This window comes from Gymnogyps californianus, chromosome 3 (assembly GCF_018139145.2).
Source record: "Gymnogyps californianus isolate 813 chromosome 3, ASM1813914v2, whole genome shotgun sequence".
NCBI lineage: Eukaryota > Metazoa > Chordata > Aves > Accipitriformes > Cathartidae > Gymnogyps > Gymnogyps californianus.
In genome coordinates this window covers 67343647-67365400 of record NC_059473.1, presented here as the reverse complement: position 1 = coordinate 67365400, position 21754 = coordinate 67343647, and the positions used below count along the sequence as shown (strand labels likewise).

The following is a 21754-nucleotide window of genomic DNA, read 5'->3' as shown; positions in this document are numbered from 1 at the left end:
TTGTCCTGGTGGAACTGTGCCTGAGGATAGCCAAACTGAATTCAGTAGTTTTTCAAGTTTTGGGCTTAAACCATCTAGAGATCTGGTGGTTGCACTTTTTGACAGAAATTTGGTGAGTGACCAACAGTGGGTCTGTGACAATATGTATTCACAACTATATGAATAAATAAATGGGGGGGGGGGGGGGGGGCGGGAAACACGTGTGGCTCCACAGTTGGCCTGAGTTGGCCTGTAACAGTGTGCAGTTACAAAAAGGGGAGAACCTAGTCCTTCCCCTGGCCTTCCCACAAGAGTTTGTCCCCATCTCTTTTGTGTGGTTGTTACAGATTATGTGGTCATGTTGTGAGTTATGTCACTGTCCTTATCAGATACTCATTTTTTCCTCGGGTGCATCTGTAATTCCAATTTACTGTGCAGCCAAACAATTTCCACAGTTGACAAAAATGTGGTGAAAATGTGTGGATGCGGGCAGAAGGGGAATCTGGTGTTTTCAGTGGCAGGACATGCTCAAGATTGATTTAAGGCAGCTGGGAAACTATGTGCTAACTTGAGTAGAAACATGAGGCATGCAAAATAAAAGATCACTAAGAAAGAAGGCTGCCACTTTGCTTTTCCTCAGTTAAGTAAAACATAACTGATCTTGACTTAAAGCCGAACATTTTGTTCGTGATGGATATAGCTGCATAATGAGGGAGAATCTTGGAAACCATGGAATAAAACAGTAATCCTAAAATAAAGTCTTGCCAAGCAAGGAAATACATTATTTGAAACAAGATATTTTGAAAAATCAGTTCAACTTCAGTCAGTAAGTAATTACTCGAGCTGAATCTTAAACCATTCTGAGAAGAAACAGGAAGAAGAGTTTGCCCTCTTATTCTGTCTCCTTTCTGATGACAACAGAAGAACATCTGCTTAGGAGATATACTAGTGATTTCTCAAAAAAAAAAAAAAAAGAAAAAAAAAAAGGAGGAGGATTGTAATTCCAAATGTATTATCTGGATAAAAGAGGTATGAATTGACAGTTCCTTATGCAATTAAACATTTGTTTTATGTCATAGTTATAAAAAATATGCCATTAAAATATGCCATAAGCTAAAAAATTATAGGTGAATCTGGGAGGGTTCTTTTGTTGTTTTTTGGTGTGTTTTTTTTTTTAATCTAAGCCTTTTTGAATACTTTCTCTTTGTATTCTTTATTTTTCTGTTTTCTTTCCCAGTCGTTAATCACAGAAATATCGTTGGGAAGGGACCACTGGAATCTAACCTTCTGAGATTCAAACCCATAATACGACCTGCACATAATTAGTTTATTAGAGTAGATTATTATTAGAATATTACAGTTTTAGCTGTGACTTTGTCTAGCCAAGTCTTAAAAACAGCCTAGGACAGAGATTTCACAGCCTCTCTAGAAACCTGTTCCAGTGCTGTGCTACTCATCAAGAGCAGTTTTTCTTGGTCTCCAGTTTGAACATCTCAAGTTGCAATCTGTGGCCATTGCCCCTTCCTATGTTCTTGCGACTTAGCGTATTCACAACTCCTTGTTTACCTCAAACTCTTGTTTTCCTGACGTTTTCTGCTGAAGGCTTCTTTCTTTTTTCTTATTCAAGGAAAGATCCAACTCTTCCAGCTTTAATGCAAATGTCTGTGTTTCACATCATTCAAATTGTAAGGAGTTCACATTTGATTCAAATAAATACCACAGATGCTAATAAACTGTCATCTTAGCCTGGGTTTGAATCCGCAGTGTTTACCAGATATGCTGGTCTGTACTAACAACCTTGTTTTCAAATTAATACTATAATTTATAATTAACTATATTTTGAAATAACTATCTATTAGCTACTGTCTATATAACTATAACTATATTAACTATATAAGTGTTAACTATATTTTTTATGTAACTAATTTATAATACAAATACTAAGTTGTTTTCCATAAATAGACACAATGTAGTATTCTAATTACGTATTGACGAAGCTTTTGAAATTCTCACTTAGCTTGTCTGAAGTTCATTTTGAGAGGTTTCTGTGTAGGTTCTGAAACCATTTACATCACAGTTGTTTTTCAGTGCCTTTCTGTAACTCATTATCTAATATCACTCTAATATATCATCCATGCTTTGGCATTGTTTTGGATTTTATTTCCATTCTTTACCTGTCCAAATACATGAAATAAAACAGCATCAGAGAATGTCTTTAAGTGGAAGGTGGTGGGATTTACCACTTTGCTGAAAAAAAATTACCTCATTAGGAGGAAAAAATTACTTCTTTAGTCAGATAACAGCCCAGGATTTTTTTACCTCAGCTGCACAAATGCTTATGTCAGCAAAATATACAGAGCCATATAATAAGAGTATAAATAAAGACTGGGAAGTCAGCAGAGCAGTGATGACTTTAGCCAAGGCTGTTATAAGAAGATTAACTAATTACACCCTCAGTGTGTGTATTGCAGAAGCAGAGAAAACTTCTTGCAGAAGTAAACTGTGGCAAGAATGAGGATGGTAGTTAGACTAGGCAGTTCTGATCAAATGAAGAAACAAATATGTGTGTCAGACTTCATCTGACTTCATCTGACTTCTGGTAGCTGGCACCAGAAGGTTTTTGACACCAAGATGCAAAGAATTCAGACCCTGCCTTGGAAATTTACCAATTTTAAACAAGGCCCAGTTAAGACATAGCACCTAAATTCTGACCCGTAGCACCTAAATTTTGAACCATTCTTTGAACTTAAACATACCCTTCATGAGACTGTATCAAAATGAAAAATCGCCAAAATACATTCTTTTCTCCACGTTTCTGTTTTAGCTGAATTCTGTTTCAATTGCATGTTCTTCAAGTTCCTGGAGCAACTGTATGTCCATATATACACAATTTGAATTCCATCTGGTACTCATGATTAAAGCGACTTACACAAAGTTGTTTACATATTTTAAGGTAGCTCCTCACAGAGATCATTGTTTCTCTGTCATGTAAGAGATGTTTAGGAATGGACACCAGCACCTGTGCATTCTTAATGGATTTAGGTTAGAATGTAGAATTAAATAAAAACCTGATACACAGTATTGCTACTTAAATGTGGTGAGTAAACTTGGAGTCATCAGCATTGTGTTCTGTTGGTCTGTCAGTACTTTGCTTCTGTTATCTGATACTTGGAGTTACTAAGTTTATTTGATTGATTGTTTTAAGTAGCTGATGCTTTCCCCAGCACACACAGAGCATAAGTTATATCAAAATATATTGTGGAACTATGTATGTAGATTTAACTTTGTTCTGTGCTGGGTGGTGAAAAGAGACATTATGTCCCTGGTACTTAGAAAAGAGGTGTGAAAGATTGCAGAACTATGCAAGAGCCTCCTATTGGTTTTCTTGCTGTCTTAATTTAGCACAGTTTTTACTGAAATTTTCTAGTCATTTTTTCTGCGCTCAGCACCATGATAACTAAGTGTCTATTAAACATTAACTGCTAGTGTGGGAATTTCCCCACAAAGGGAATTCAAGGGAATTGTAAAATACCTAATAAATCAATCTGTAGATCTCAGAGTTCTTTTACAAAGGGAACTGGAATCAGTATTATCTTTTTCCAGTGATAATGCTGGGGACACAGAGAGAGGATTTCCTGTGCTTAAAAAGAAAATGAAGGACCTTGTCAGATTTCAATCATTAGGTTTATAAGAATGCTTCATGAGAAGTGTCTTGGTGTGGTCTACCCTCATTTACTTATGTGTGTATGTATATGTGTGCTTGCTCTCCCCTAAGCAGATATGTAGTGTTTCCAGAATAAAAGGTGCCCTTTGACCTACCTGTATCTCCTGTGTCAAAAAAAGAAGGGTACGTTTTTGCTCTATTTATTAGAAGTACTAAGAGATACATCTAGATATTGCCACATCAGGAAAAAAAGTACATATGTAAATATATTTGGGGTTTTTTTTTACCTCTAGACTTCTTCTTCCAACATAATTTCCATATTTTTTATAAAGCAGGGCAGGTATTATCTCCATTTTACAGATGTGGAAAAAGAGGTTTAATGTGGGTCTTGCAATAAACCAGTGATAGAGTTGGAAGCAGAACTTTGATATTTTGCCTTCCAGACATTAATGTGATTGATTCATATAGGTATACTTTGTGGCAGAGGAATTTTTAAAAGCTATTTCCATTTCCTTTAACTGAAACCCCACAAAAGTGACAGAAACTGAGGGAAGCAAATGCCATTCTTTATGGAATACCACATGAAAGAAATTCATGGGTTTTGTTTTGGTTTTGTTTACAAGTATGATGCTCTAATGGAAAAAAAGTTATGCTCTTAAAAGCAGGCTTATAGTAAAAATGGAAATGAAAAAAACAGTAACATGGAAATTGTGTAAGAAAAATATATGTAAAGTTTTTGCAGTTACGTTGCCAGCACCTTGTGTTATCTACATAATGTAGATGTGAGTTCCTCCAATTAAAACCAATGGATCTTTTTAACTTGGAGGAAAACCCCTCAGATTCCCTACCCTCAAAGCCTCTTTCTCTACGTATTGGCAATTCAAAGGTTTATCTTACAGATTTTTGGTTCATATATATACTTTATATCTCTTCATAATTGCATATTCCCATTTTCATCAATTGTTCCACTTACAAAAATTTCCCTTCTCTTCCTATATGTAAGGGCATTGGTAAACGGATATTTTATTTAACACTTCTATGCCTGTGTTATTTCAGTGTCTTGTCCATGGGAAGGCCTCATGGTCATTTGGATGTGTCAGTTTTTAGAACCAAGAAGACTGAATGCATAGTAGTTTGTGGCATTAAAAAAAGAAGAGACAGTGAAATTGCAATGTGGAAAAGAATTCCCATATTGGTATATAGTCTGGTAAGAACTGAACAAAAGCTTAGGGAAATGGTTCTTGAGACCTGGATGGCAGAGGAAATTGTTCTTAAAACAGACTGTTCCAGTTTTACTTCCCATTCTGTTGCAGAGCGGTTGTATCATGAGAAGCTGCCCTGGGCCACTGGAACCCCAGTAGGAATGGCAGCTGCAGGGAGTGGGGCAGAGGCCTTCAGTGGCCAGGACCTGAGCCTCGTGTGCACAGAATAGGATGGAGGTACGGTCAGGGACAGATTATAATCCTTGTGTTAAGATTTTCAAAACATACTGTTAGGAATTTGTACGGTTGCTGACTTCTTCAGTAACACTGTTTTAGTTGTTCCTTTATCCATAGTCTCATCAATTTAATAATCATCTAAAATCAGAACATTTAAGATAAATTGTGAGGGTGCGTAGTGTTATATAATCAATATCATAAATGTGTGTGTATAACGTGAACTTCAGTGCCCTTCCTTGTGTGCTCTAAGGAGAATGTAGGTAGAAGTAGTATGAGCAAACTTACTGTGCCTTTGTCTTATGAGCAAGGAATCTTTTATCTGAGAATAATTGCCCTAAACAGCAAACACCTGTTTGGTGGGGGTTTTTTTTGTTTGGTTTGGTTTGGTTTTGGTTTTAAAGATGTGCCTTTCACTTGTCTTTGATTGCAGTTTTTATCACCTGGGAGTTACTAGAGGTTTGACTCGGGGTAGTCAGCTCAGGAGACTGGGAGGTATCCAAGTCAAAGACATGAACAGCATGTACCTGTAACCTCCATGACAGCAGTTTTTGCATGAACCAGTCCATCTTGAACATACCTGCTTGCTGCCTGCAGTACCCAGATCTCTCCTTAAAGTTGATAATGCCCGTGACAAAATAATACTGCCTCCGTTCAGGAGGGAGTGCATCCAGCAGGAGCACTGGTCTCTTCAATCCTACCTTGCCATACAAAGATGGAAGCATTCACAAAACCACCAATTGAGCAGGTTCAAGGGTGGTACTGAGTATATGATCCAGGAGATGGCAGCGTGAAAGTTAAAGTCCTTTGAAAGTGAGGACAAATAATATTTCATGGAATAATTACAATGTACATTACTTCTCTTGCAATTAAAAGCAAATATTTTTATGAATATTTAGCATTCCCTTCCCCTGCACCTAAAAAAGCAGAATCAATATACTGGCATAATGGCAAGTGATCACCTTGTGCTTGGACAAGTGAACTTCTGTTTGTATAGCATCACAGGAAATGGTCAGCTTTGATGCTTGAATGCAAAACCGGCTAGAGGAAACAGGAGGGGAATGAGAATGAGATTAATACTAAACATTTAAGTGTTCTAAATAAAAACTCGTAGGGGTGGCTGAGGAGATGGAGCTGTGCTTTTAGCATTGGCTTTTTAATACCAAGTCTCCCTGAAATGAGAGGTTCAGGTTCTTGTAGGACTGTCTTGGGAGTTCTGTCACTCTGCGGGAGCTACACTATTTATCCTGCAGATTACTCTGTTAGGTTTCCTTCAGATGAGAGCATAAGAACTCAAGTCTAGTCTGTATATAGAGATTATAATCCCATGTAGCACAGTAAAAGATTGCTTGCTCTCTCTCTCCCGCTTACTTGAGATCAACTGTGTGATAAAAATACTCAGTAGCATCCAATTAAAATAGGGAAGAAGGGTTAAAACACAGATAGACTAAAAGAACAGAAAACTCTAAGATGATGAAATATTAATGTATTACATGTTTTAGTCAAGCCTTGGAGCAAGTTGGATCGAGCGCCCCACAAAAATCAACAGAAAATGAAATTCTCCTACGTGACAGCAGGGGTACTTTTCTTTGATCTCAGCTGCATTGACAGTACAATTCAACCATTATTTAAGAAAGGATAAAGCCCAGCAATATCATTTTACAGAGAGAAACTGCTACCACAGAAAACCTGTCTACCAACCCATGTGCACTATGTCACTCAAATATTGAATATATGACAGGTGGGCATGCAGGTGAGCAGAAATCTGTGAGAAATATTTGTGAGTAGTTCTAATTTGAGTTGAGTAGTTAACTGAAGATGACCCAAGAGGTTCTTTTATAATATGAAGAATTAATTGAAATGTGTATTTCTGTTACCTTTCCAATAACTGGATAGCTTCTCTGTTTCTAATGAAAGAAAATTTCCTGTTACAGGATATTAAACTGATCTCCACTGTCTTATGAATTTAATAATTGTCTGGCATATGAGCTTTAATTTTTTTCAACACATGGATAAAAACTCATAAATAAGGACACTTTTAGGCAGGACTGTAAGATTTATAGGGTAGAAAATATGGTGCTGCTGCCTACTGTGATACAGAGTCCCCATGGTTCCTGCTGGTGTGCTGATAGCTGCCTGAGTACTGTAGGAAATTTCAAGTGGCTTTGCCTTGGTCCTAGTCTAGGAACAGCTGAATGCACTGCAAAGATGCCAAATTAACTGTTGATATATATGGAGTAGAAAAGCAGTTATATTCTATGCTAGTTAATGCTGAGTGGAGTTGTCTGCAGCCCTAAATTGATTATAGTTATATGAAAAAGACACTGGGCAGATTTAAGGATCAGCGCTTGAAGTTTACCAAGTTAAGACATAGACTACATTAAAATGTCTGCTTTATACCCAGCTTTTAACAGGTTCCCTGTTTAATACAAACATGGGAAACTCATATTTAAGTGTAGATTAACGTATATAGTTACGGTATTAATTCTCCCCTTTAACAACACCTTCTAATAGTCATATCATTGTGAAAAAGGTCCCATATTGAAAAGATTTTCAAACATGAATCTTTCAGAGGGAATTAAGTTGTATATTCTTTGCAGAATCTTCTTTCAACTCCTTTGTGTAACACCTCAAAGAAAGCAAAGACTAATTAATAATTATGTTTAGTGTTAGACTGCATGGAAGTTCAAAGACAGTATTTGTATTATTAGGTTATCCTAGAAGAAGGAGGAGACTTGGCACTGATTACTAACTTTTTTAGGAATTTCAGTCTGGGGATTTATGATGGCAATGTCAAAGAAGTTCTCGTAGAATTAGGCATGGGAATTTAAGGAAAGGATACACTGTATTTGTGCATAAAAAAAGCTGAGATGTGTTTGTAGATACAACTCTGCACCTTACTTTCAAAATGATAGTTTTGAGGAAACTAGTTAGAGAAATAACTAGAGAAGGATGGATGTTTCTTTCTCTAGTAGAATATACAAACAAAATTTTAAAATGAAAACTTTCAAGTGGAGAGATGTGGCTTCAGGCTTTTTGTTCATTGCAATTCTGCAATGGGCATTGCACAGTAGGAAGCCTTTTCCACAGAAAATTACCCTGAAGAAAATTCTCAGTCTATCCCACTGTCCCCATAGAAATTATACTAGGTCTACCTTGCAATTTTGTTTTTTGACATTGGAGTGATGGCTTCTGTCATCCTTCGTAGAAGGAGACTTTTTTTTCCCTGAGTGTAAGGAGAAGATTACAGTCTTTGTATTCTTAGTAACCAGAGCTAATTACGTGTTCCCACCCAAATTTATTGTATAAAACTTTCCCCTCATCTTTCCTCACTTTGGGAACAGTCTTTGACTTGTTTCTTAGGGGTTTTCTTTGTTACCCAACTTTTTGCCTCTTATTGCTAAATGTGCTTATTGCTATTCTGTTTTCAGCCTGAGATCCCTCTGTGCTCTACTGCTTGCACTTCTGCTATTGCCTTTCTTGCCCTGTGCCCTGATGCGAGGGATACAGTGCATCTCCAGGTCTCACCCCCACACACACTTGGATCGTCTTGTGCTCTCCTCGCCTTCCTGCTTCCCCGCATCAGATGTTGTGGGTTTCAAAAGCAGAAGGGCCACAAGACTGATGTTCTCTTTGTCACCCTTTCCTCTGCATTTAGGGCTCACCAAACCTCTAAACGTGATACATCTGCTGAGTGTTTTTTTATCCTTTTCTTTTATAAAAGGGTCTCTCTCTCTTTTCTTCCTTGCAGGAACTTCCTGTTTTTACCCTTTCTCTCTTGACAAAGGCTGTGTCTATTCCCTTGTTCTCTTTATCCTTAAAAGGAGCTCCTGCTGCCCCACCACCTGCCCCATCTTATGTATCAAAATCCCCCCAATTCTGCATAAAAGGAGTGCTGCATTTCATTGCTGCCTATCTGCAAAATTATGTTTCCTGCCTATTTTAGGTCTCAGTGCCTATTCTAAATTCCTCCCTCTTCCAATTTTTCGCTGATCAAGAAATCATTCTCTTCCATTCTATGTCTCTTAGTAACTAGACTCCATGGAATGGCTAATTGAGTGTATCACTGTTACCTGGAAGGCATTAATAGGTGCCTTTATCAGCCAGCTCTGTTGGGTGTGGATTTATAGTTACAGGCAGTTAAACCTATCACTCTTCTAACTCATCTAGCTCTGATTTTTTGTGCCCCTCCTTCCCATCTTCTTTCCCAGGCCAGTAAATGATTCAGAGAACACTAAAGTTTTAGAATTAGTTTTAAATATTACAGCCAATTATCATAGTACTTACGGGTATGCCCATAAATGTTATCAACTTGGTAAGTCTACAGAGACCTTACATTTCAATTATATTTTTTGTATGGATGCTAATCAGCTATGTCTTGTCCATACTATTGCTAAAAGTCTCATTGTATAATGTGGAACTGTGTACTTCGGTGGACAGTTCATGTAGAATTAAAAAGTATAGAAGTTAAGGTCTCTGCGAACTAAGCAGTCTGTCACCTAGAATGACTGAAAGCAACTTCTGTTAATCAGAAAAAGCTGCATAAAAAGCTGTTGCTATACACAAATGTGGGGCACCTGAAAACTTTTTTTTTTGGCATTTTCCTAACTTTCAGAACAGTGAGGCCAGCCAAAGGAAAACCCAAGAGATGTATATTTGCTTCAGATTTCTGAAAAACAAACTGTTTGTTCTCCAGCTGAGAGTCCATTGCTAAAACCTTTAATCATGCAAATAAATGTCATACTAGTGACAGTAGTAGCACTGAAGCTCATTAAAATCCTGTTGGAAGACCTGAAGGATTCCTTTCCTTGATGTGTCATCCTGTGCATTTTTAAAGCAACATGCAGGAATTCATCTGTATGCCGTTCTGACTGATTTTAATGGAATGTAAAGATGTGACATCTGTGACAGCTCTGAGTCCACTTTTATAAAGAAGAAAATGAGTTTCCACTAAAACAGATAGGCACAGCTTTACCAGAGAAGTATTAAGAGATCCTGATATAATTTAATTTTCATGAATGATAAAGTAAATATGTGTAGGGATGTTCAAGCTGGCCTATATTCTAAGCCAGATGTCTTTGGCAGTTACAAGCAGAAACTGTATACCAGGTTGCACATTTTGTCTCTAATTCTAAACCATGGTACGTTGTCACTGGTTTGCTGACAGCCATCTGCTCAGACCTCATTTGATCTTCCCATTCAGTCACAGTTCAAGTTAGGGGACAAAATATATGTAAGGGAGGTAAATGACTGGGCTGTTTTTCTCATGGAGAAAATAAATATTATTAAATATTATTTAATTATTCTTTCTCACAAGATATATATTAAAAAGATACTGAAATCATGCACATATTCTATTCTTTTCATGAAACAGGAAGAATTTTAGACACTCATACTACTGTGTCTACAGATACAGATGCACTGTATTATATTTGTATATCTGTATATCATACATATATATATAATTTATAAATATATAAATGCACTATTACAGCACTTATAAATATATGTATTTAGTAGCCCTTTTGTAGCAAAGTCTATGGTGAACAAATGTATGTAACATACAACTATTCCAATGTACCAGAACAGAAGGATACAGTAAAATTGACACAGAATGTTTAAAGTATTCTTCCATGGTCTTATATGTAACTGAAGAGTTTCTTGACTTGTGTTGGAAACACCAGTCTGTATTACTACACAAATATACAATTTAATTTTGCAACTTATTAAGCATTTTTTTTTTTGCAATATTTCTCAGTTATTCAGCTAATTCATGCCTCAGAATACGACTGTATGGAAATGAAATAGACATAACCTGTTCGATTCTATGGAAAGCTGGGAGTCTGAGTTGCGAAAAATACGTTTTGCATTCTGCCTTCAATACTGGAATCAGTGAAGGCCTTGATCTTGCCAGTTGTGCTTTACATGCATTGAAATTGAACCGATCAAAGGTGTAAGGCCTTACAGTATTATCTGAGGAGAGCAACTTAGTTCTCATTTTAATAGGGTGTTATGTAGCTTGTGTTTAAGTAACACATAAATGTAAAATGGTAAATATAAATGGTACATGTAGCTAAAACGTTAGTTTTAAGACCAGCATGGATTTATGGAGGGGAAATTGCGCTTAGCCAGCCTGATAGCCTTCTACAATGGGGTGGCTGGCTTGGTGGATGAGGGGAGAAGAGTGGATGTTATTTATTTTAGCTTTTTGATGCTGTCTCCATAACATCGTCGTAGAAAAAGCTAAGGAAATATGAGTTAGATAAGTGGACAGCAAGGCAGATGGAAAACTGAATGGATAGGCCCAGACAGTTGTGATCAGCGGCACAAAGTCCATCTGGAGGCAGGTCACTAGTGATGTACCCCAGGGGTCAATACTGGGACCAGTACTGTATAACATCTTCATTAATGAGCTGGATGATGGGGCAGAGTGCACCTTTGGCAAGTTTGCAGGCAATACGAAATTGGACAGAGCGGCTGATATGCCAGAGGGCCGTGCTGCCATCCAGAGGGACCTTGGCAGGCTGGAGAAATGGACTAACAAGAACCTCATGAAGTTCAACAAAGGGAAGTGCAAAGTCCCGCACCTGGGGAGGAACAGCCCCATGCAGCAGTACAGACTGGGGCCAAAGGGCTGGAAAGCAGCTTTGCAGAGAAGGACCTGGGTGTCCTGGTGGACAACAAGTTGAGCATGAGCCAGCAATGTAGCAAAACAGGCAAATGGACTGCATTAGTTAGAGTGTCACCAGCAGGTTGAGGGAGGTGATCCTTCCCTGTCTGCTCAGCAGCGATGAGAGCACACCTGGAGAGCTGTGTCCAGTTCTGGGCTCCTCAGTACAAGAGAGACATGGACATGTTGGAGCAAGTCCAGGAAATGGCTGGGAAGATGATTAAGGACTTGGAGCATCTGTCCTACAAATAGAGGCTAAGAGGGCTGGGATTGCTTAGCCTTGAGAGGAGAAGTCTCAGGGAGATTTTATTGATGTGTAAAAATATGTGTGTGTCAGGGGGTGATACAGAAGATGTAGCCAAAGTTTTCTCAGTGGTATCCAGTGACAAGACAAGAGGTAATGGGCACAAATCGCTGTATAGGAAATTCCATTTAAATATAAGAAAACACTTTTTTTACTGTGAGGGTGGTCAAACAGTGGAATATGTTGCCCAGAGAGGCTGTGGAGTCTGCATCCTTAGAGATACTGAAAATTCAGCTGCACAGTTCTGGGCAACCTGCTCTAGTTACCCTACTTGAGCAGGCGTTTGGCCTAGATAAGAGGTCCCTTCCAGCCTCAATGATTCTTTAATTCTCTGAAGGCAATGTTAAGAACTCTGCATAGAAATTGCTGACCGGTGGTCTCACGTTTTACCAGAATATGTTAAAACTTTTAGAATCTTTATCAGTATGTGTTTGTAAAGCATTACAGCAGAATAGCAAGAAATAAATCAGTTCAAAGAATGAGAATTTAACTTAATGTTTATTCAAGCTCATCAGTTGAGAGAAACATACTTTAAACTATTTTCATCTGAATCCTCAGGGTGAAAGTAAGTGCATGGAATCTCTTACATATGGTAAGATCTGTTTTTCCATTTGCTTTTTGGTTTCATAATGTCAAACTCAGTTTGAATTTTTTTGTCAGTGTAGATGATGATGAATAGATGGATGACTTTTATTAGTCTCCATAACATGTCTTTTGTTGCCTGTTGTAAAAGACCACAGCAAATATCTCAGTCTTTCTGTTTAAGTTGACAGCATTGGAGACTCAAGGGCACAGTAACTAATTCTGACTCTGCAGTGTGCTTTCAATGGACATTCATTTTGAAGTTACTGCAAAAATAGTAATATGCTTTATATTCTTTAGTGTCCAAGACAATGTATAGCAGGGGTTTTTTGCATAAAACAATAGCTTTGTCAAGACCAAAGTCAGCACTAAATTGCATCTGGAGGCTCCAATTTTCCCAGGCTCTATTCTACCTTTGAGAAATTCTGATTTAATTTTTTTTCATTTTTATTCAGTGTCATAATCCTTTTTTTTCCTCCTTCAGTGGGACGGAACTGGGATAGAAAAATCATACAGGTGTCTCTCTCGCCCTTTCTTTGCAACTGAGGGAAGTACATGCGTGGGTGGAACCAAACCTACAGTGTCTTCTGAGTATGGAGACGCTGGTATTCAGACGTGGGAACTGAACAAAAATGGACGTTTTTAGCTGTATCATGCAATTTGGGAAAGTTGTAAATTGATGTGTGCTATCTAAGAACACAAGATACACGATTTGGGAGAATTCCTGTTTGCGGTAGATCAGTGTTGTCTCTCAGAAGTCCTTGTACTTTTTCTTGTTAGGCCTGCTTCGCTGACCAGGACCATACTACTGCATTGCAAAGGTTTTAATGAAGGTCATGTGGCTAATAAATACAAGGAAATAACTGTGAAGAGCGCTGCTTGCTTCTTCAAGCATAGTGCACTCTTTTTACAGATAAAGTATTTGTACAACTAGGATTTTGCACTTTAAAATTTGTGCCAGAATACAGACATATATTTGAAAATCAGTAGGTGCCTGGCTCAGACTGAGCATCTAAATACCTTTGAAAATGAGATGTCCATTACGTCTTTGTGCTTCGGATTTTTGATTCAGTGGGAGTTCTGCCATGGATGTCAAGGAGACAGGATTTCATCTTCACCTATATTTTTCCTGTTCTGCTTTGCAAAACAACCTTCTGTGACAGCTCTAGGAAAAAGGAAATTCATTACAAAGCTAGGAGAAAGCTTATATATTTTATACAATATAATATCAGGGTAAGCCAATAGCAATTTTTTCACTTGGTCTCCCAATCTGTAAAACTGATTGTGTTTTGCTATTAAAATCAGCAAAGTCCCTACAGATTTTGAATGCTGTAAGCTGTGGAGAGGCAAGGTAATATTACTAGATAATCAATATACCCTTTTTCAGATGCGTCTGTTACTTTGTAAGGATTATAGTTAGCTTTGCTGTCAAGCTTCTTCAGGTTAGGGCTTTATACTATGTCTTTTGTGTTGAAGTTAAATATGCAGGAGGATGTATGTAACATTACTCAGTATGAAGAGAGAAAATTACCTGAAAGTAAAAGCAAGCCACCTCTACCACCGAACATTGAACACTACATTTTCACTTCCTTTGGAAGGAAAAAAGGGTGACTACTGAACGGTACTATAATGCACAGTGGTTTAGGGCAACTGACATAAACAGGGACTGAAATACTTGTTTTCTGATTTTGTCTTCCTCTGGACAAATGGGCTTAGTGTCAATTTTTTTCAGCCTGCAAGCTCTGTTGTGTCTGGACAGCTATTTCTTCAAATTGGGCTTATTTTCTAGTTGTATAAAACTCCTCATCTACATTGTGGATAGAGTGCATTAAGTTATTCCCTGTGGTGCACAGCTGGAAGCTATTCTGTGCTGCAACATTTTGTTTTGTTTTGTCCCAGTTTTTTCTCCCCACTGTGTTCCCGCAGCCTACCATAGCTCTGCGCTGCAGCAGACAAGTCTCTCTTTTTCCAGTGACGCTTCTTAGAACATCTGAAATTGACATATTCTCTTTTGTCTTTTTAGTACAAATTCAGTGGCAAACAGCTCTGCTTGACTGCACGAACATTTCAAAGTACTCTATAGACTAGGAAGATTGGCTTGAAAAGTTAGACATATTTAGGCAGGCTGTTTTATTTGCCTCTTTGAAGAGACTAGGGATATTTTGAGAAGATTGAAGGAAATATACAGTGCCAAATACTGGTCTGTTTAGAAGAGAGAGGAGGAATATGCAGGTCTTAACAGAGCTTTCTTTGAAGGAGAAAAACATTTTCTCAGTTCTAATGCTTTAATAAGACACAAAGAAATCCCAGAGTTGGTAAACCAAAGTTTGTCTTCTATTTTGGAAGTATTTTAAAAATACTATTAAAAAACGATAATGATTTTTTTTAAGTTAACATTTTGCTTATATGTGCACGGACTGCGATTATTTATATTAATTTTACCCTCAGTAAAATGGGGCACTGATCTTATCACTGTGTAATCACAACCTAGACATTAAATAGTACTGAATGCAAAAGTTCATGTGCCAACCTTTATCTGTCAAGAAGAAAGGTTACAGAGCCTTCTATCAGTATCTTTGCAGTGGTCTTTCCAATTTTCTTCTCTCTTCCCCAGTCTGCCCCACTCAGACAGTTCCTTCCTTCATCTCCATGCAAAGATCTCTGCTGCTGTCTTCCATCTCCTGTCACTAATTGGTGGTTCCTTGTTTCTCACTCAAGGTGGCTGCTGCTTCCTCCGTGCAGTAGCAGAAGCCTAACAGAGATTATAGTCTTGGTCTTGGTTCTTCGCTTGTGATTCCTGCTTCCCTTGTAATGCTGGAGTGTCCTTCTAGTGAGATGTATCCCACCAGCTGCTCTGTAGATGTAGGATGCTGATGTGATTGAAACAGTATTTGCAATTCTCCATGGGTTATGTGAAGGGAAGGAAAGAAAAACGTAAGTGTCAGAACTGGTAAATGGTAGGAAGACTAATGTACAAGGTAATTATTTTGTTTACATTCGTATCTATTTTCAGTACTCCTCCTTTGGTGTAGCTGCTCCTTGACATATTTTAAAAGTAGGTTACCCCAGTGATTATCCCCACTTCATAATGAACCTGTAATCACCATTTGGCAGCTGGAGATATAGTTAATATCTTTGATTTCCCACTAGAATCCCTCCATCCTCTCTCAGCTAGGGAAATCAACTAGGTCTTGCAGTGTGCTCTGAAGGTCAATCAAATAGCGCTGTTTGGGAGAGGGAGAGGGAGAGTGAGAATGAGATTGAATTCAACAGCTGACAGGCTTTATGAAAATGTCTTGTACCTGCTACTTGTGTAGCTCATGTGCTTCTGCTGATCTCAACTATTGCAATAAAGCATGTGGAAAATCTGTCAGTTTGGCAGAGAAGTAGGTAATAGGGCATGACAAAATAGGGCAGGGTGCCATGCGTAAGATTGGTGGGTTTTATTCCACTGATACTCATTGAGCTTATATGAGCTGGAGGTTGGTGAGGAAATGTGAAAAGTACATAAAGGAAAACATGTGAAGCTGGGCTGTTATTTTCCTTTAGGCAATGAGATTAGGAAAACATAAGAAAATGAATTAGGTAATACTGCTTTGCAGAAAACTGCAAGGAAATCACCAATCTCAGAGAATGTTTTGAGGATCTGTAGAGTAGCCATTAATGAGACCTCTATGGATGCAAGGTAATGATGGGAAGTAGTATAGAGGACAATGGCTGGTGGAAAAAATGAATATTGGCAAAAATGTTATGGTTTCATTAGCAACGCCACACAAAATTAAGGTTACAGTTTCTATTTCATTTTGAGTGGACTTTGATGTTGGGCTATATGTGCTACCAGCCTGTGGTGGGTTGACCCCGGCCGGATGCCAGGTGCCCACCAAAGCCGCTCTATCACTCCCCCTCCTCCACTGGACAGGGGGAGAAAATAAAATGAAAGGCTTGTAGGTCGAGATAAGGACAGTTTAATAAAGCAGAAGCAAAGGTCGCACGTGAAAGCAAAGGAAAACAAAAGATTTTATTCTCTACTTCCCATCAGCAGGCGATGTTCGGCCACTTCCCGGGAAGCAGGGTTTTAGTACGTGTAGTGGTTGCTCCGGAAGACAAATGTAAAGAAACGAATGCCCCCCCTTCCTCCTCCTCCCCCTGGCTTTTATACTGAGCAGACATCAGATGGTATGGAATATCCCTTTGGTCAGTTTGGGTCAGCTGTCCTGGATCTGTCCCCTCCCAAGATCTTGCCCACCCCCAGCCTACTGGTGGTGGTGGGGGGGCAATGTTGGAGAGACAGCCTTGATGCTGTGTGAGCGCTGCTCCGTAGTAGCCAAAACACTGGTGTGTTATCAACACCGTTCTAGCTACCAATACAGAGCACAGCACTATGAGGGCTGCTATGGGGAAAATTAACTCCATCTCAGCTAGACCCAATACACAGCCTTAGTAAGAAACAACTACAGGTGTGTATTAGAGGTGATATTGAGGAAAAATGTGAAAGGGAAAGAGTACAGTGATGCCTCCCTGGATAAAACCCTGCAACAGCCAGTGATTTAGGGATATTCTGAACTGACAGTTGAACACCCAGCCCTTCATGTTTAACAGCCCCAGATGAAGCCTTGTTCTATATATTAATCAAATTGGTTTTTAATCCATTCCTGCTTTTGGAATAAAAACATCTTATTATAGAATTTATTCTTGTAGTCTAGAATTTAGTTTCTGTCATACTGAAAAGCAGTTCCATTTATAAACAGACAAAAAATCCCAATCAGTGAAGAAAACTTCTGTATGATAAGTTGACTCAGCACCCCCAATTTGTGGTAGAAGGGTAACGAAACTTACCACGGTCACTTCCAAATGTTCACTTACTAAACCCATTTATGATTTTATATGCAGTTATGTCATTTTATACATCTCCCAATCAGTTCTTTTCCCAGTAGAAGACTCATAGCCTATTAATGTCCACATTCAGAAGTTGATCCACAGCTGTGATCGTCACACTTTTCTTTTTTAGTTCTAGCATGTCCTTTTGGAGCTGAGGGATAAGGAATATCATACAGTATTTGAGTTGTCATTACGGATGGATTTATGCGATAATGTAATGACATTTGTTTCTATTCCTTGAGCTAATATTTTCATTGAAATATCCATAATGGCTCTTTCAGGGGTGATAATAGCTAGTGCAGAGCCTATCATATTTTCTCCCTGTGTATTAATTTCCATTCATCAATTTCATCTGCCATTTTATTGCCTAGATACACCATACTGTGAAATTTTTCTACCATTCTTTGTGGTCTGTCCTTGTTTTGATTATCCTGAATAATTTCTGTCATCAATAAACTGTCACCTTACTTTTTATCCTCTTTTCTAAGTTACTATGTAAGTGTTGAACAAAACAGGATTCAGCAAAGATCACTGTGTTTCCAGTGTTATTCCCCATTTTCCTTGTTTTGTTGTGGTTATGTAGTGAGAGGTCATTCCCTCATATGTCATGATAGCTTAGTTCCTTTAACGGCCTTTGCGGAATCTTGTCAAAATCTGTTTGTTAATGTAAATATGTTGAACTCAGTGAATCACTTATACCTATATGCTTGCCAACGTCTACAAAGAACTTTAGTATTGATAAGGGGTGACTTGTGAGGCCTCTGTAAAAAAACACTGATCCCAAGCATCCACTATTTTTGTCTTTAAGATAGGTATTCAGATCTGCTTTGATCCAGGAACCATTTAAAAAACTGATAATGTAGTTAGCACTTTGGTACCACACCCTACTTAACTAGAACAGTGGCAGTGTAAAACTTGAGTACATTGGAGTTTGTAGGCAAAAATCAGCTATTCCTGCTGATTCGCTGCTTTTCATTTTTACCGTTTTTTTTCTAAAACTGTTTCTGTTGACAATATGTGCTAAACTTATCATCACTAATTCTGTAGAGTTGAGCAGCTTGCTTGATTACCCTTGCATGGTACACCACTTCAAAGAATTTGATTAGTTTCTATGTTATTTTCCTTTCATAGTTTAATCACCTGTCAACACTAAACAAACTGTCTGTTGGGCTTCCATGCTCTAAAAGCTCCATGGAATATGTTCCATGCTTAAAAACCAAAGTGGAAAGCAGAAAGGTGACCATGCCCATTTCATAGGTGAGAATCTGAGACCGTGTTTTTCTCTTCATGCAACAGAAGTCTGCTGAAAACCAGAAATTGAACCTAGGCTGCTAAAACCACCACCTAATTACAAGCCAATCTTTTCTACCTATTTCCTCCATACAATTGCTAGAATTTTGGTATTTTTTACAGGTAGAAATGAATGCTAATCTGTTTTTTGCCAGTGACACAAAGGAGGGAAAAGATTGATGTAGCTGGCAGTTGAAGGGAGTAGAATTTGTCTGCTTGCACTTGAGCTACACAAAATAGACATAATGTGTTTCTGACTCAGAGGCATTTTACCCAGTCTTTGCACTGGAGCAAATGATTACTAAAGGTATTTGGCAATAAAGAAAGAACTCCTCTCTCTAATTATAGCAGATCATGTTTTTGGAAGTATTTGATAGGAGGATGCCCATAGAATTCAAGGTGGGACTGATAACTAAATAAACTTTATAATTGAGTGAGAAATTGAATTTTACGATGCACAAAACTAGTACACCAATTTTTAAATATTTCTTCTGTATGATTATTATAATGAAAAATAAGGAAAAATTCTCTAAAAAAATGAACTGTGGTGTCTTGAGCTCTCTTGCCTTTTTCCTGGGGATTTATGATTGGATAGATGTGAATCTTAGAAAGGGTAAACAGTGTGTATACTAGTGTATACTAGCATCATGAACATTCACATTTTTATTTCATCTACAAAGGGCCTAACTAAAGGATTCAAGACAATGGTTTCATCTTCTGTATTGCTAGAATCTCATGCCTATGTTGTGGAAGTATTATATATACTAATTGCAAGAAAGCAATATGAATAGTATTGCTTCCTCCATTCTATTGGGCTTGCACATCAAATGTTCTTTAAAAGCAAAGACTTATTTTGGGTTATACAAAGCAGTATCATAGAATCATAGAATATCTCGCGTTGGAAGGGACCCATAAGGACCATCGAGCCCAACTCCCTGCTCCTCGCAAACAAAGATTATTCAAAAAAAGTTCAAATGTGTAGTTGTTAATCGTAATTTTTAACTTGTTAAAATTCCAGGGCCGGGGAATTCTTCAATACCAAACGTGAAGTGGTGGGTGCAGTGTAGAAGCACTTTGTGCATCTTTTGCTCTTGGCCTGTCAGATCCACTCCTGTGAGCCTGCAGGGAATGCAGTGTGATGCACTTCTCTGTGAGGTGCTGGGGTCTTGACATGGTCTCTTCAGTGAAACACCCAATACTTCTTTTGGTGCCTGTGGTTCTACTGATTATGGGCAAGGCTGTTTTGGTAGTTTTTGCTCTAAGCTGCTCTGTACATAAAAGAGGTTACCTGAGAGTAAAATGATGTTCTAATTGATGAGTGCCTTAAGAACTCTTTGTTTACTTATGTCTCTTACATTTGAAAATTGAGTTAAAAATTAGAACAATGGTATGATTTGTGTGTAGACATATAACGTGATATTTTTATAGCTGTGTGAATCTGGAGGCTTTTTGGCTGCTCTTTTTCAGCCGTTCCACTGTTTTTTGAAGGATTTATTCTCCTGATGCCATGTACTGCAATTCCTTGCATTTAGGATCATTCTGTCCTGTTTACGAGGTTCACTTTTGAGGGAATAAAATACTTAACTCCAACCCAAATACCAGACTCTGTGTTAAGACTAAATGATCACTGGCTTTTACACTATTAACTTTGTACAGCCTAAAAAGAGAATAATGAGGCTGTAAGTCAACATTGGAAGTTCCACAGCTATTAATTCATCTACTCTGCTAATGCTTACACAGATTTTTACCATATGCCCCCATTGTAGAAGGCAGCAAATACCACTGAATGCATTGAATAAAAATACAAGAACAACTGTACAGATTTTAAAATGTGATAAAAATGAACTGTAATCTATACAGAAGAAGCAAGCTACATGATCAATAAAATCTCAACTATTGATTGACTATACAAATTGCTCAGGTTAATAACTAGGTGGTTCCCTTGCTCAAGCAGTATGTTTAACATGGTTTTAAAGTGAGCGTCAGAGTCACTAACTCACGATGTCAGAGGACAGCTGTACCATGACCAGCCAAGCTTGGTAATTAAATGGCATACAGGTTAATTGCAGAGACAAGCAGGAGACTGGAGTTAAAGGACTGAAAGGAGTCAGATGAATAGTGTTGTCTGTCTGTGGAGGAGGAAAAGGAATATCATTATAAAGGGAGCTTTATCAGTGTAAAGTAATTGCAAATTCAGTTTTGATTAAAGCCTTATTTTAAGGTTATAATAGTACAATAGGGTTAGAAGCTGAATGAATTGCAGAAGAGTGGGTTTAGGGCCAGTGAAAATTGTCATCAAATAAATCTGAAGATGATCCCAATCCATACCTCAGATTTTTTTGTTGTTGTTTTGGTTTAACCTGCAGCCATGGCAAATTATGCTTTTGAAGATACAAAACTGATTGATTTAATGTGAGGGGCTAATGTATACATTCAATACATTGTATCAGTTTGTCTCCGTGGATCAATTTTATCATGGCTCAAAGGTTCTGATCAGTATTTAGTGAGAAGGAGAGTAACCCACCTTAATGATTGTTCTTCATATGGTTTATAATCTTTATAGCTTACTGCTACATAGAACTCGGTTCAGCAGAGCACTCAGACATGTGCTTAAGTGCTGAGCTGAACGAGAATTACAATACATCACTCGGCATGTGCACCTGAAAAAAATAACAACAGTACTGCCATAAAAGATATAAAGTTGTATATATTATCCTCTTCTTGAGGAAAGGGAAACCACACGTGGCAGATGCTATTCATGTTGCTGCATGAATTACTCGGCTTCTCTGATGACAAGGGTGACTATGAGGTCCTAAGCGGAGCAGTAATACAGTGTAATACAAGTGATGCAGTCTGTGAAGGAAAAGCTTTCCCATGGAGATGTAAGCAGAAAAGAAGAATAATAAAGAGTTTTCATAGGTAATTTGCATACAACGTTTCAATGTCCAATT

The 21754-nt window shown here is 38.1% G+C and overlaps 1 protein-coding gene across 1 annotated transcript in view; it reads left to right on the top strand.

Annotated features, from left to right (window-relative positions):
* Nucleotides 1-21754, top strand: part of LAMA2 (laminin subunit alpha 2) — a 382277-nt gene that overhangs the window by 70946 nt on the left and 289577 nt on the right. The gene's annotated exons all lie outside the window — the stretch shown is intronic.